The 15,520-nt window shown below is 42.5% G+C and overlaps 1 pseudogene; it reads right to left on the bottom strand.

The window, feature by feature from the left end:
• Window positions 1-503: 503 nt before the first annotated feature.
• LOC139562160 (BLOC-2 complex member HPS6-like) lies at window positions 504-13,524 on the bottom strand (annotated as a pseudogene).
• Window positions 13,525-15,520: the final 1,996 nt, after the last annotated feature.

Here is a 15,520-nt window from a genome sequence, read left to right as displayed (position 1 = left end):
TAGTTTAATGTTGTTCAATAGCAGATGAAAGCAATCTCAATCTAACAACCCACTACCACACACCAATCAACAGAAATGTCAATACTGGTATCAATAGTTCAGTTATTTTTACTCATATGCTTTGGCTGTTAAAATGTTTTCGTAGCTAACTGCACATCAAGTAGAGTAAAATCAAGATATCTCCCCAACCAAGTAAGGCTGGGAATGTCCAAAGTAGAGCTCTTCTATTCTGTATAGAGCAGAACGAGACTGTGTGTGTGTGTGTGTGTGTGTGTGTGTGTGTGTGTGTGTGTGTGTGTGTGTGTGTGTGTGTGTGTGTGTGTGTGTGTGTGTGTGTGTGTGTGTGTGTGTGTGTGTGTGTGTGTGTGTGTGTGTGTGTGTGTGTGTGTGTGTGTGTGTGTGTGTGTGTGTGTGTGTGTGTTTAGGGTATGGCAGGATAAGGGTTGACAGGTTGTGGGAGAGTCAGACGGGGGTTTTGTGGTGAGAGTCAAGTGTGTCTGTTCTCAGATGGGGTAAGGAAGTGAGGTCACCCTGCCCCCGGGGACAGTCCTGTGTTTAGAAGGGTTATGTTGATCCAAGATGGCCACCGTGTTGCTGACATCATGATTGTGCTGCTGAGCTAAGCCTATACTGGGATCGGTAGTATCCCTGGGCAGTCCTTTAGCCTGGCGAGGGGGCGTGGGAGGGGGGGACGAGGGCGACTGGAGGACGTCAGCATACCGCTGGTTGGGACTGGTCACTCTCTGTAGAACCCCACTGAGCAACGTCTTCAACAACCCAATGGTCAACTGGCTGGATTGGGGATCAGCAAAGGTAAAGGAGGATGAGGAAGAGGAGAGAGAGGAAGAGAAGGGAGGGACATTCAAGGAGGATGATGAAGGTATATTTTTCAGCACCATGTTGAGTATGGCCGTGACCGTGAGCTCTTCAGGACACAGGGCCCATAGGAGGTCTAGGTATGGATCCAAGTCTTGATGCTGGGCCACCTCATACAGTAATGTAGTAAAGATCAGTAAGGGACTCTGCCTGCAGAACCTCTGGGCCACTTGGGTGACCTTCTCCCACTGCCGTCTCCCCATCAAGATTCTCAGAGCCTGGAGGACCGTGTTGGGTCTACCACTCACCAGGAGAAGATCCACCTCCAAGTCCTGGTTTTGTTCATAATCTGTGTCTTGTTTCAGGTCTGATCCGGGGCAGGGCAGAGGCAGAGGCAGAGTCAACAGGGCGTGTTTATACAGGGACAGGCTCTCTCCGTTCTCAGCTGATCCCCTACCTCCAGATTAGCCCCAGATGGAGCCACCCAAGCCTAGACCCATCTCGAAGCTCGCCGAGGACTGCTGCTTCTGGGCTAGCTCCAGGAACCTGGGCAGCCAGCTGGGCTGGAAGCGGAAGACGGAGTGACACAGGAGCTCGAAGATGTGAATGGCCGAGTTAGCGGCAGTAGGGCTGGAGTTGGAGCTATGGCTGGGTCTAAGTTTCAAACTAGGGCCAGTGCTGGAGCAAGGTTTGGGTGACTTGAGTTTAGGCTGGCTGTTGCCATTGGTGTAGGGAAGGTTTGTCGGGACAGTATGGACCTGTACAGGGCTGAGGACAGTCTTCCAGACCTCTGTGGATGCTTTAGAAGACAGACAGCCCTCTATGTTGCAGTGTAGCTGCAAAGCGCTCTGAGTGGCCCTCCAGGCCTGACCGGGGAACAGGCTGAAGATGGAGTTGAGGTAGCGTAGAGTCTCGGTCGAGCTCTGACGACAAGAGGATTCTCCCCACCTCCTGCTGCACTAGACTCTCACACACCCCTATTTCGCAACAAAGTCTCCTTCACTCACGCTGCCAAACATACCCTCGTAAAACTGACTATCCTACCGATCCTCGACTTAGGCGATGTCATTTACAAAATAGCCTCCAACACTCTACTCAGCAAACTGGATGCAGTCTATCACAGTGCCATACGTTTTGTCACCAAAGCCCCATATACCACCCACCACTGCGACCTGTATGCTCTTGTTGGCTGTCCCTCACTTCATATTCAACGCCAAACCCACTGGCTCCAGGTCATCTACAAGTCTCTGCTAGGTAAAGCCCCACCTTATCTCAGCTCACTGATCACCATAGCAGCACCCACCCGTAGCACGCGCTCCAGCAGGTATATCTCACTGGTCACCCCCAAAGCCAATTCCGAGTTTGGCCACCTTTCCTTCCAGTTCTCTGCTGCCAACGACTGTAACGAACTGCAAAAATCACTGAAGCTGGAGACTCATATCTCCCTCACTAGCTTTAAGCACCAGCTGTCAGAGCTACTCACAGATCACTGCACCTTGTACATAGCCCATCTGTAAACAACCCATCCAACTACCTCATCCTCATACTGTATTTATTTATTTATCTTGCTTCTTTGCACCCCAGTATCTCTACTTGCACATTCATCTTCTGCACATCTACCATTCCAGTGTTTAATTGCTATATTGTAATTACTTCGCCACCATGGCCTATTTATTGCCTTACCTCCCTTATCTTACCCCATTTGCACTCACTGTACATAGACTTTTCATTTTTCTACTGTATTATTGACTGTATGTTTGTTTATTCCATGTGTAACTCTGTGTTGTTGTATGTGTCGAACTGCTGTGCTTTATCTTGGCCAGGTCGCAGTTGTAAATGAGAACTGGTTCTCAACTAGCCTACCTGGTTAAATAAAGGTGAAATATATACAGTATATATATTTTTTTACTGTGGGGACAACGTCATCGATGCACTTATTGCTGAAGCCGGTGACTGATGTGCTATACTTCTCAATGCCATCGGATGATTCCCGGAACGTATTCCAGTCTGTTCTAGAAAAACAGTCCTGTAGCTAAGCATCTGCTTCATCTGACCACTTCCATATTGAGTTAGTCACTGGTACTTCCCGCTTTATTTTTTGCTTCGAAGCAGCAATCAGGAGGATATAATTATGGTCAGATTTGCCAAATGGAGGGCGAGGGAGAGCTTTGTACGCGTCTCTGTGTGTGGAGTAAAAGTGGTATAGAGTTTTTTCCCCTCTGGTTGCACATGTAACATGCTGGCAAAAAGGAGGTAAAATGGTTGACGTGATTCATGAGGATGACAGGTTGTTTAGCTTTCTAGTTAAGATCTCGAAAATATGATGTTGACATGATCAGTCCAATCAAAGCTATGGTGGATATAATGTGATTTGACATAATTGTATCTGTGGCCAATGACCTTGAGCCTTCTTGGATGGGCACTTCTAATGTAACTCTGTGGCAGCACCCAAGGGGCTTGAATTTTTGGGCTCTACCCGTAGATTGTGCTGTTATGTAGTGTCCCTATGAGTGACAGAACACTGAGCCATTTTGGAGCTGCCTTACTCAAGAAATCAAAAAAGAGACCATGTTTGTATCCAGCTTTATTACTAACAAAAAAAAAAAATTATACATTGTTTGCAAACTGATATGTGATGCGTATTAATGGAAAAATGACATGCAAAACAGGCAAAAAAATTCTAATAATAAAAAAATTGTTGGCTAAACAGGTGGGGCTCAAAATTGGTGGGGCTCTACCCCACCTGCCCTGAATGACGGGTCGCCACTGGACCTTACAGATAATTGTATATGTTGTGCACAGAGATGAGGTACTCATTCAAAAATCATATTAAACACTATTATTGCACACAGCACATTTTTAAACAGGTTCTTCTGAGAACTTATAGGGGACCCCCCTTTTTTGTCCATGATGGCTAACACAAATATAACTTACATTTTTCAAAAATGGTGATGTAATTCTAAAAGCTTTGTGAGTAAATTCATGCAGTGTATTATTTGTTCTCCTACAACTTTGAACCAAACGTGACAATTGCCCAAATGGTGTGACTGTCCCCGGTAAGGTTGTGGAATTTTGAACTTCAAGTAAATGAATTGTTAAAAAGTATACAATTCCCTTCACCTACTCTTTTAGTTCTATCACAGAAGTTTATTTCATACACAATAGTTCCCAAGTCTATTCGTGAAATCAAATCAGTTTTTTTTTTATAGATTACATTTTGTCCCTAAAAGCGATGTCCACTTCGTGTGACACAATACTGTGCCAATACCGTGTCACCATACTGTGTCATTCTCTTGCAATGAGGAAGTACAAAAGACATGGCTGGAGCACATGGCCTGAACAGATTGTAAGCTCTATCAGAGTGATGTATAAAAAATATGGCACTTCTCTGCCATTGCCTCAAAAGGGGTCCGTTTCTTAGTCATTTAGTGTGTTGCCATTTGAATGTATATACAGTATGTAAATAACAATACTTTTTTGACAATTTAAGTATAAAAAGCAATGAAAACATGTTTTGGTGAAATCATATGGAAGGCTTACTGTTAACAATAAGGCCCAAAATGGACCATACAGCCTCAGATTTCCAACGGTGTGACAGCTTTTTTTCAGGGCTGGCGTTATGGGCCACCCTACCGTACCTCCTTGCCCCTCTGTCTCTGTCTCAATATGTGTAGACCATGTCTCTGATGCTGTTTGGACCAAGAGTATGGCATGTCACACTATTTCTGGCCAGTCAGATTCAGATACATGGACTACATACAGAGGGGCGCTGTTTTGCTCGCTTAGATGTATTCTTTGGCGATATAGTTTCAGAGGAGAGAAAGAGGCAAAGTGAGAGCTATGGGATCAATATCATGCCAAATGTATTCACAAATGTAAATCACCAATCCACAAATGTAAATCACTTTCCACAAATGTAAATCACTTTCCACAAATGTAAATCACCAATTCACAAATGTAAATCACTTTCCACAAATGTAAATCACTTTCCACAAATGTAAATCACCAATTCACAAATGTAAATCACTTTCCACAAATGTAAAACGTGATCCACAAATGCAATTCACTATCCACAAACAAACACCTTTTGATTTGTATTTGTAAATCGACATATTGCATTATACTTTTTTTTATAACTGCAGATATGCAGGTCACTTCCAAGGGTCTTGAGTAAAATGACTGCCATCAAGACAAAAAGTTATCACTCGTAGAAAGCGATCTGTAGTCGTAGAAAAAAGTTGGTCGAATAAATTTGATCCTATTGATGCTGTTGACCCGGATCACTGGTTGCTGCGGAAAAGGAGAAGGTGTACAATGGCTAGCTAGTTAGCGGTGCGCGCTAATAGTGTTTCAATCGGTGACGTCACTCGCTCTGAGACCTTGAAGTAGTTGTTTCCATTGCTCTGCAAGGGCCGCGGCTTTTGTGGATCGATGGGTAACGATGCTTCGAGGGGGACTGTTGTGAGAAGCCCCTGACTGCAGTGTGCAGTTCAGGGCTTGGCTCGATGTGGGCGGAGTCAAACGCATTTAACCCGAACCCTTCCCGTCTCCTTCAAGGTCACCCAAATGACCAAAATTAAAAAATGCAGTAGCAGTCAACTTCATCACTGCCTCTTCTGCACATATATGGCTGAACAATATATGGTCAACAACCACATCAAAGGTCAACAACCACATCAAAGGTCAACAACCACATCAAAGGTCATGCTTCAGTGAGGCACAGAGGTACTATTTCTTTCTTTGTTTATTGAATATATTTGAGGTTCAAGTTTTTCTTTCTTTGTTTCTTTGTTTCTTTTTCTTTCTTTCTTTGTTTATTGAATATATTTCATGATAGGTTCATGATTTTTTTCAGTTACATCAGCGTATTTAATTCAATTGTATAACTTGTTACTTTAGTATTATTCCTCTCTTTCAGAGTTCACAATCATAAAGTGTGACTTCAGTTGTAGAAATGCGACACACGTTCATTGTTGCTATTGCACGGCAACAATATTCAACAGAGCACAGTTTCTGAAGCACCTGACATACCATCAGCATCCAGTGGCCCCTCAAGAGCACCCTTAAATTCTCATCACTAGTGGATGTAAGTTCTTTTTGGGATACCCATCGGATTGTGTGATTTTCTTTTTCAAAGGAAAACATGCTGCAAATTAGGCGACGGTGGTGCCTAGTTCTCCTGCAGAACTTTCCCATGCCGTAGGTTTTGAACATTTTAAAAACTTTTCATTTGCATCCTTAAAATCACTTGTTTCACTGTAGCCAGACTGACCTGAATATATTTTCATATTGAAAGTATGTAATGTATGTCATTCACTAAGGTCTGAAGAAGAGAGGTTGAAAGATCGAAAAAGGCGGAGAAAAAACAAAACACACTACAGGTAGGAGGTGTCATATGATGAGTGGTATAGTCTTAAACCAATGTTTAAAGACGTAACCCCCCCCCCCCCCTCCTCATATGATGACTGGTATAGTCTTAAACAAATGTTTAAAGACGTTTAAAAAAAAATCCTCCTCATATGATGAGGGGTTTAAGTCTTAAACCAATGTTTAAAGACTTAAACCCCTCCCTCTCCAATATATTTCAGGATGATGTAGAAGATGCCCCCCCCCCCAAGAAGTCACAACATGTCACATCAGCATCCAGCTCTGCAGGGTCAGGTACTGTATAGGCTATTAGCTAAAGTAAGGCACATTCTTGTACACACATCCCTAGAGGTTCCATTACACTACTTAATGTCCACAGTCTGTTTTCTTTCGAAACGATACTGAAAACAAAATGCACGGCGAACTGGAAGCTGTGAACTGGGTATGTAGTCTACTGTGTGTAATGCTGAAGACTTGATGCATGTCAAGATATAATAGTTGTGATGACTTGTTGCGCAGTTATAGATATCACTGAAAACCCCTTTAGTAATAGTGGCTTTTGCTTGCACGGTGGTATTGTGAAAGTGGGGTGTAATTTGTCTTGATCACCCAATGAGCCATTACTCTTAATATTTATTCTTCCTTTTTCTCCAAGGAAGCAGATGTTCTTCTAAGGGACACCCTAGAGCAGTGGTTCTCAATCCTAGTCCTGGGGACCGAAAGGGGTGCACATTTTTGTTTTTGCCCTAACACTACACACCTGATTCAAATCATCAAAGTCTGATGAGGAGTTGTTGATTTGAATCAGGTGTGTAGTGCTGGGGCAAAACAGAAATGTGCACCCCTTTAGGTCCCCAGGACCAGGATTGAGAACCACTGCCCTAGAGGCAGCAAGGTGGTGCGAACGCCAAACATTTAAAGGCACCGTTTCCCTCGCTAGTTGGGATGGACGGGGAAGACCGCATTACAACCCTTAAAGAACTACAGTTGTATCATGGCCTGGATGAAGAGGAAAATATTCTCCTCAAGGAATCATTCATGTTCTCGTTCCAGGTAAAGAGAGATTATGAGATGTTCTATGTGAAGGCAGTTGACAACAAGAAAATGACTGTCTTTGCCTCTTTTGAGGAGCAGGAGTGAAGCCGTTTTTGAGGAGTGGTCAAATCTTGTTTTTGTCTGCTGTGTTAATTGTGTTATGTTGTTTAATAAAGATGACGTAGAAGTCACCCGAGTCTCTGATCTATTTTTTGGAGCTGGTATATCTTAATATACAGTGCACATTCAACTTGTCAATATGTCCATATGGTATAGTCTGTCTCCATTCTCATGAGGAAAGTAAATAGCATTATGAATCAGGATAGGTAGTAACTGTATATATGTGCTCAATTAAATAATATAATTACAAAGTTATAACATTTATCAACACAATTTTAACAGTACCTGACATGCATAATAAATCTGCTGTTCACTGCAACAATATCAGTAGCTTGTCTCAAATATAGCATGAAGCAAAAAGTGTTACAACACATGTTTTGGTACCACTTAATATATAGTATTTCTTACGATCTTCAAAAATGAAATGCGTTTGTATTCAACATGTACCTTGCACAAACGTGTGTGTGTTTGTATTCAGTGTGAGACTGTCAAACCTCAGACAAAAAAAACACTGGTGGGCGGGGTCAAACATTTGACTCCGCCCATATTGAGCCTCACCACGAACTACACACTGCAGTCAGGGGCACTTGACTGTTGTCGATGTCTGCAGAGGGTCACTGGTTCAAGCCCAGGTTGGGGCAAAAGCAATCCTGTTACGAAGTCTGATTCCATATCCTACTACCTTTTGCATGCCTCTCCTGGTGAAACGGTTAGAGTCCTCAGGAATACTTATGTATCCTTAATGCTCATCGTCTGTGCAACATGAGACAGCGGATGGATTATAATCACTTACAATGTATGACATATCCTTCACATTTAGTGGTGCCATCACACTGGCCAGCTAATTCAACTATTTGGGTGATGAACGGGTGTACACCGCAATAGTGTTGGAAATATAGAGTAATCTAGGGCCAGGGTTTCGATTATTTACGTTGGACATACTATGGTTACACATATGGTTAACATACTATGGTTACCGTACTATAATTTCTCATTTATAGAAATCGCTTTCTATGGGTACAAACTTTTTTTCTATGAATACAAATCGCTTTCTACGAGTGCTAACTTTTTTTCTATGAATACAAATCGCTTTCTACGAGTGCTAACTTTTTGTGTTTTTCGTCTCGTCAATGCACATGTTTGTGCATTTCTCTCCTATGTGCAAATCTTTATGGCAGTCATTTTACTTAAGGCCCTTAGGAATGACCTGCATATCTGCAGTGATAAAACAACTAAAATGCAATATATCGATTTACAAATACAAATCAAAAAGTGTTTGTTTGTGGATAGTGAATTGCATTTGTGGATAGCGATTTACATTTGTGGATAGCGATTTACATTCGTGGATTGGTGATTTACATTTGTGAATACATTTGGCATGATATTGATCCCATATGGGCCCCTTACTACACATGCATTCGGAACGTGCATTCGGAACGGTGGCACAATTTCATGCGTCTGAAAGTACAATAATCAAACGTTCTAATCCCTTGGTGTACATTTTTACACGTGATTCTTCCACATGTTGTGTTTGCATTTACAAGTGTAGAAAACTAGTGTCTTCTGTGAAGTTGCTTTTCAAAGTAGGAAAATTGTATATGGTTGATTTTCTCTTATCCAAAAGCCTTTACATTTAGATATTTTTATATATATATACAATATGTAAATATAGAAGCCCACTGACTAATTCCTTCAAGCAAGTTTAACTTCCTTCAGCTAAATCAAGACAAGACCGTGGTAATTATTGGAGCCAAATCACAGAGAGAATCGGGCCGGACATGATAATTCACGGCCACCAAAGATAAAACACTAGGTAAAAACCCTAGGTGTAATCTTTTATTCTGAACTCAACTTCTAATCACACATTACGACTGTGACCGAAATAGCTTTTTACCACCCCTCAGGTGCCAAGGTACGTCCGTTTTTATCTCAGGCTGATACAGAGACGCATCAATGCTTTTATTACAAGCAGGCTTGACTACTGTAATGCTCTCCTGTCTGGTCTACCCAACAAAGCCATTGGTCAAATGCAAAACAAACAGACTGCTGCAGCATGGTACTGACCAGGACCAGACGGAGGTCACACATCACACCGGTTTTAAGGTCGCTGCACTGGCTGCCTGTGAGTTTTAGAATTCATTTTAAGATTCTTCTATTGGTTTTTAAATCAATCAACGATTGTGCACCCCAATATATGTCAGACATGCTTTTGAGTTATGTACCCAGTAAGTCCCTCAGGTCCTCTGGCACTGATCTTTTAACTATCCACCTTGGGGGGGTCAAAGGACCAAGAGGCATGGAGAGGCAGCCTTTAGTTAATATGCCCCCTGCCTCTGGAATAGCCTGCCGGAGAACCTGATAAGGCCCGAAACTGTGGATCTTAAAACACACGTTTTTAGCTTTGCTTTTCCTTAGGGTGGTTTTTTAGTCTTTTAGTTTAAAATAATAATAATTTTGTTTATTGTGTAAATATTTCAGTTTTTAATTTCATAGTTTTTTCCTGTGAAGTGCATGTCTGAAGCTATATCAATACAGCTTGATTTGATTTATAACCCTGTTCGAGAATAAATGGCCTTTGAAATGACCCATGTCCTTCCTCCACTGCAGCCAGGTCTTTTCCTCCATGCTTTGTGGCTTGGAAAGGGTAGTGACTATTAACACATTCATCAAACAGATGAGATTTTGGAAAAGTAGGTACTTTAGTCAAAACACCCCCATCTAGTGGATATATAGTGTCATTAGAATGAGTAAGAAATCACTATTCAAGACAAAGGCTGGAGGAACATATTGTTACTATAAAATAATTAATACACAATGGAGGGGATTTGCTTTCACATGGACTTACTTCAGAGGCAAAATTGTTGATATGCAGAAAATAGAAATGAATGTATTATCAGGGAACAATCTTTGACAAATAAGGCAATTGATATGTTATTAACTTGAGGTATGAAATAAGGTATAACATGTTTGGAATGTTAATGATATCTCCATGGGTCCAACTTGGGGGGGGGGGGGGGTCAAAGGTCATACAGTACCTGTATGTATTCTGGGGGATATTTATGAGACATATTGGGCAGCATTGGGATGTGCTTTATTATTACATGGTACCCAAGATAATAACTACACCAAACTTCCCACAGAACAAGGAGACCCATTGGAAAAGTTTCATAGAGTCATCATGGATTCAGCAGCCTATTTTCAAGTTGGCCACCATTTATTTCAATGTGGAGGGACTGAATAGATTTTTCTGGGCAGAAATGAATTAATAATTTGTGTAACAAGACCAATAAAGACTGAAAATGTGTATTAATGTGAGGAAAATGCTAAAAGATGGCCCAGGGATGTGAGTTACAGTATATGCATTTAGCAAAATATTACCAGAACTTAATTACTCAAATGTAAATGTAATAAGGGTAGAAATATGAAAAAAACCGCCTAAAATAAGGTCAGGTTAAGATGGGCTTAGGAGATTTTATATGTTTTCTTCTATGAGATAATATCATTAATTTAACAATGCCTTTATCAATTATGAAGCTTTTTTGAGCTTTTTTCAATACATAAATGTTTTTAATAAATCACAAAATGTGACGTTAAGCTACCAAATAAGTTGTTTTCGGCAATTATCCAAAATCAAGTACAAAACGCCATTCCTTACCCAATAGGCTGAACGCGTGTAAAAATGTGCCCATAACAAGCGTTCTAATCACCTGTAAATGCACACAGAACAGGTGTAAAGAACACGTGCAAAAATGACCATAACAAGCGTTCTAATCCCCTGTAAATGCACACCAAACAGGTGTAAAGAACACGTGTACAAAAAATGACATTTGACACTTGAAAAAAGCAAGTGAAAAATGATAAATACAAGTGTTAAGATGTGTTCCGTGTAAGACGATTTGAACCTTCTTTAGTGCGTTGAAGACATCTTTCTAGAGCTCCGACTTTCCGACCTGAAGACCACTTGACGTCATGATTTCACCTAGTTTTTTTCAAAGTTCCCAGTTGTCTTGAAAGCACCATAAACCTATGTCAGTATGTATTTTTCTGGTCACAAACTATTTGAATTTTTAAAATATATTTTTACTGACCCGAATATGATGTATTTTTCTGAACAGTTGGTCATAATTGTGTCCTCTATTAGACCGACTGGTCATCATTTTGACTACTAGTGTCACGTTTCTGACCTTATTTCCTTTGTTTAGTCTTTATTTAGTTGGTCAGGACTTGAGTTGGGTGGGTATTATCTATGTTGTCTGTTTCTATGTGGGGTTTTCTCGTTTGGCCTGATATGGTTCTCAATCAGAGGCAGCTGTCATTCATTGTCTCTGATTGGGAACCATATTTAGGTAGCCTGTTTTGTGTTGTGGGTTATTGTCTATGTTATGTTGCATGTTAGCACTGTGTTTATATAGCGGTCACGTTCGTCTTATTTATTTTGTTGTTTTTGTTTAAGTGCTCTTCATTAAATATAGAAGAATGTATTCAAACCACGCTGCGCTTTGGTCTGCTTCTTACGACGATCGTGACAACTAGGCCATAATGTGATATATTATGTATAATAGATCAAGCAATGGCATAAACAAATCTACATCACATTTTTTTAGCACATCTGCTTACAGTAATTGTTGCATAATTCACCCACAGACATTAAATGCATAGAAAGACACACAGTATTGTTTTATTTTGTTACTGGTTAGTCCTTCTATAGCTAGAAGACTCCTGATATCCCCAGGAGTGCTAAATCAATTGTTTGTCTGTCGTTGTCTAGTACTTATTGTCTTTTTGCTAAATAGAGCCTAGCTACTTTAAGTGCTGCCTGTCTTCCCAGTAGCCTACCTGGTGTGTGAACCGCTGACTGCGCATAACTTGCAGATGATTGTTGACTCGTCAACCAGGATTAAGGGGCAGAGCAATACGTGACTGTTGTTGTTTTGGTAATCAGTGGCTGTATTGGAGGCGAGGTGGTTTCTCCTCTCCTAGTCAGTTAGCAATTAGCACTGGGAGTTGTGCTTTTCACCTCTGCAAGGCATTTAGTAATTAGTACTTCAGTCTCCACTGTTTTCTCTGAGGCGGCTGTGTCAGTGGCGGTCTCGTTGCAAAACTAAGACGGTATCTGCTGAGTTGTTTGAGGAAGTGAAGAGAGGAAGGTTCCACACCACTCTCTCACTTGAGTATCTTACCTAGTTATTTTCAGATCTCATTTAGCTCTTTTGTAGCTTTGGCAACTATGTGTGTTTTCTATACCTGTCCACTCTTCTCCCTGTAGGCTTTACAGACGCTCCCCACCTCTTGGCTGCAACCCTTCTAATTTAGTGTACCCTGCGCACACAACCCATGTGGAATTCCTGGTCTCTGGCAGCGCTTGGAACTGCCGATCTGAGGTCAAGAATGCAGATATGATGCCCTTCAGTCCCTTTACTTTTTCGCCCTGACGGAGACATGGATCGCCCCCAGAGAACATTGCTTCTCCAGCTGCTCTCTCTTCCTTTGACTATGTTTTCGCTCATAGTCAGAGCGTATCTGGTCGTCGCGTTGGTGGCACAGGGCTACTAATTTCTCCTATGTGGAGATGTTCTCTTTTCTCCCTCACTCACCTGTCCAACTCCTCATTCAGGCAGGTGTCCTCAAGCTTAAAATTGTAGTCATCTTTCGCACCACCAGGTGTCCTTAGAGTTCCTCAAATTACCTTGACACCCTGATAAGCTCATTTCCTGACAATGGCTCACCGCTCTTCGTACTTGGCGACTTCAACCTCCCGATGTCTGACTTCGATTAATTTCTTTCAACTCTGTCTATTTTGACCTCATCCTTTTCCAGTCCCCTCCCACTCACAAGGCAGGCAATATGCTTTACCTTATCTTTACTAGAGGCTGTTAACCTACTAATCTCGTTGTAACCCCCACCTCCAGGTCTCTGATCACAACTTTGTTTCCTTTTCTGTCTCCCTCTCCTCCAACCCTAACCACTCAGCCCTACACAGATGGTCACAATCTACGCTCTCTTTCCCACTAATCTGTCCTTTTCTATCCTATCATCTCTCCCTTCTGCTAAATCCTTACCCATCCTGTCTCCTGATCCTGACTCTTCGACCCTACTCTCCTCCCTTCTGCATCCTATCTCTCACTGTCCCCTTTCCTCCAAGGCCAGCTCGGCCCTCCCCTCCTGCTCCATGGCTGATTGATTCATTGCGAGCCTACAGAACGGGGCTTGGGCAGCTGAGTGATAATGGAGGAAAACTAAACTTCCGGAGGTCTATTATCCTTTCACTCCCTACTCTCTACCTTCTCTTCCTCTGTATCCGCTGCTAAAGCCACTTTCTATCACTTTAAATGTCAAGCTTCTGTCGCTATCCCTAGGAAACTATTTTCCACCTTCTTCTCCCTCCTTAATCCTCCACCCCCTGCCTCCCTGCATATGACTTTGTCAACCACTTTGAAAAGAAGGTTGACAATATCTGCTCCTCATTCACTCAGCCTATTGAGTCCACTGGTCCCACTGACACAGAACTACCCTACGCCTTGACCTCTTTCGCCCCTCTCTCTCCAGATGAAATCCTGGAACTAGTGAGGTCCGGCTGCCCGACAACCAACACCATCCCCTCCTCTTTTCTCCAGGCCATCTCTGGAGACCTTCTCACTTCCCTCATCAACTCATCCCTGACCACTGGCTGTGTCCCCTCTGACTTAAAAACAGCCCAAGTGCTCCCCTCCTCAAGAAACCAACACTCCACTCCTCTGACATCAAACATCTTTATTTTCTTTCGAAAAGACTTCAAGGCAGGTCACTCAACCGAGACTGCTCTTCTCTGTGTCAGAGGCTCTCCGTACTGCCAAAGCTGATTCTCTTTCCTCTGTTCTCATCCTCCTAGATTTATCCTCTGCCTTCAACACTGGGGACCATCAGATCCTCCTCTCCACCCTCTAAGGGCTGGGAATCTCAGGCTCTGCACACTCTTGGATTGTATCCTACCTAGCAGGCCTCTCCTACCATTTGACGTGGAGAAGACCTGTGTCTGCACCACATACTCTCACTGTGTGCCCCAGGGCTCGTTTCTAGGCCCTTTCCTCATCTCTATAAACTGAAATACTTTGTCGTACACAACGATCCAGAGCATCCCAAACATGCTCAATGGGTGACATGTCTGGTGGGTATGCAGGCCATGGAAGAACTGGGACATTTTCAGCTTCCAGGAATTGTGTACAGATCCTTTGCCACATGGGGTCGTGCATTATCATGCTAAATCATGAGGTTATGGTGGCGGATGAATGGCACGAAAATGTGTCTCAGGATTTCTCCACCATGGGGCACTCTGTTCACAACATTGACATCAGCAAACCGCTGGCCCACACAACACCATACACGTTGTCTGCCATCTACAGTTGAAACAGGATTCGTCCGTGAAGAGCACACTTCTCCAGTGGCCATCAAAGGTGAGCATTTTCCCACAAAAGTCGGTTACGGCGCAGAACTGCAGTCAGGTCAAGACCCTAGTGAGGACGATGAGCACGCAGATGAGCCTCCCTGAGATGGTTTCTGATAGTTTGTGCAGAAATTATTCGGTTGTGCAAACCCATAGTTTTATCAGCTGTCCGGGTGACTGGTCTCCGACGATTCCGCAGGTGAAGAAACCGGATGTGGAGGTCCTGGGCTGATGTGGTTACACTTGGTCTACGGTTTTGAGGCCGGTTGGACATACTGCCAAGTTCTCTAAAATGATGTTGGAGGCAGCTTATGGTGAACATTACATTTTCTGCCAAAACCTCTGGTTGACATTCTTGCAGTCAGCATGCCAATTGCATGCTCCCTCAACTTGAGACCAATGTGGCATTGTGTTGTGTGACAAAACTGCACATTTTTAGAGTGGCCTTTTATTGTCCCCTGCACAAGGTGCACTTGTGTAATGATCATGCTGTTAATCAGCTTTTTGTTATGTCACACCTGTCAGGTAGATTATCTTTGTTCAGCATACATGTGTTCTAACTCGAGAAATGATTTGTTATTTTACGATTGGACAATGTTTGTTCCCCGCATATAAAACCACGAAGTCTACTGGAAACGCCCGAATTCAAGACTGCAATTTTGATGGCTCACAGTGAGCTTACTGTACACGGTAAGCTGGTGTGCATGAAGTTGTGCTTCATGTTTTAGTATGGAAAACGGCTGTGAGGGCTTTATAGCCACA

The sequence above is a fragment of the Salvelinus alpinus genome, chromosome 32 (assembly GCF_045679555.1).
Source record: "Salvelinus alpinus chromosome 32, SLU_Salpinus.1, whole genome shotgun sequence".
Taxonomy (NCBI): domain Eukaryota; kingdom Metazoa; phylum Chordata; class Actinopteri; order Salmoniformes; family Salmonidae; genus Salvelinus; species Salvelinus alpinus.
Note: the sequence above shows the minus strand (reverse complement) of the source record. Positions and strands in the feature narration are given on the sequence as shown.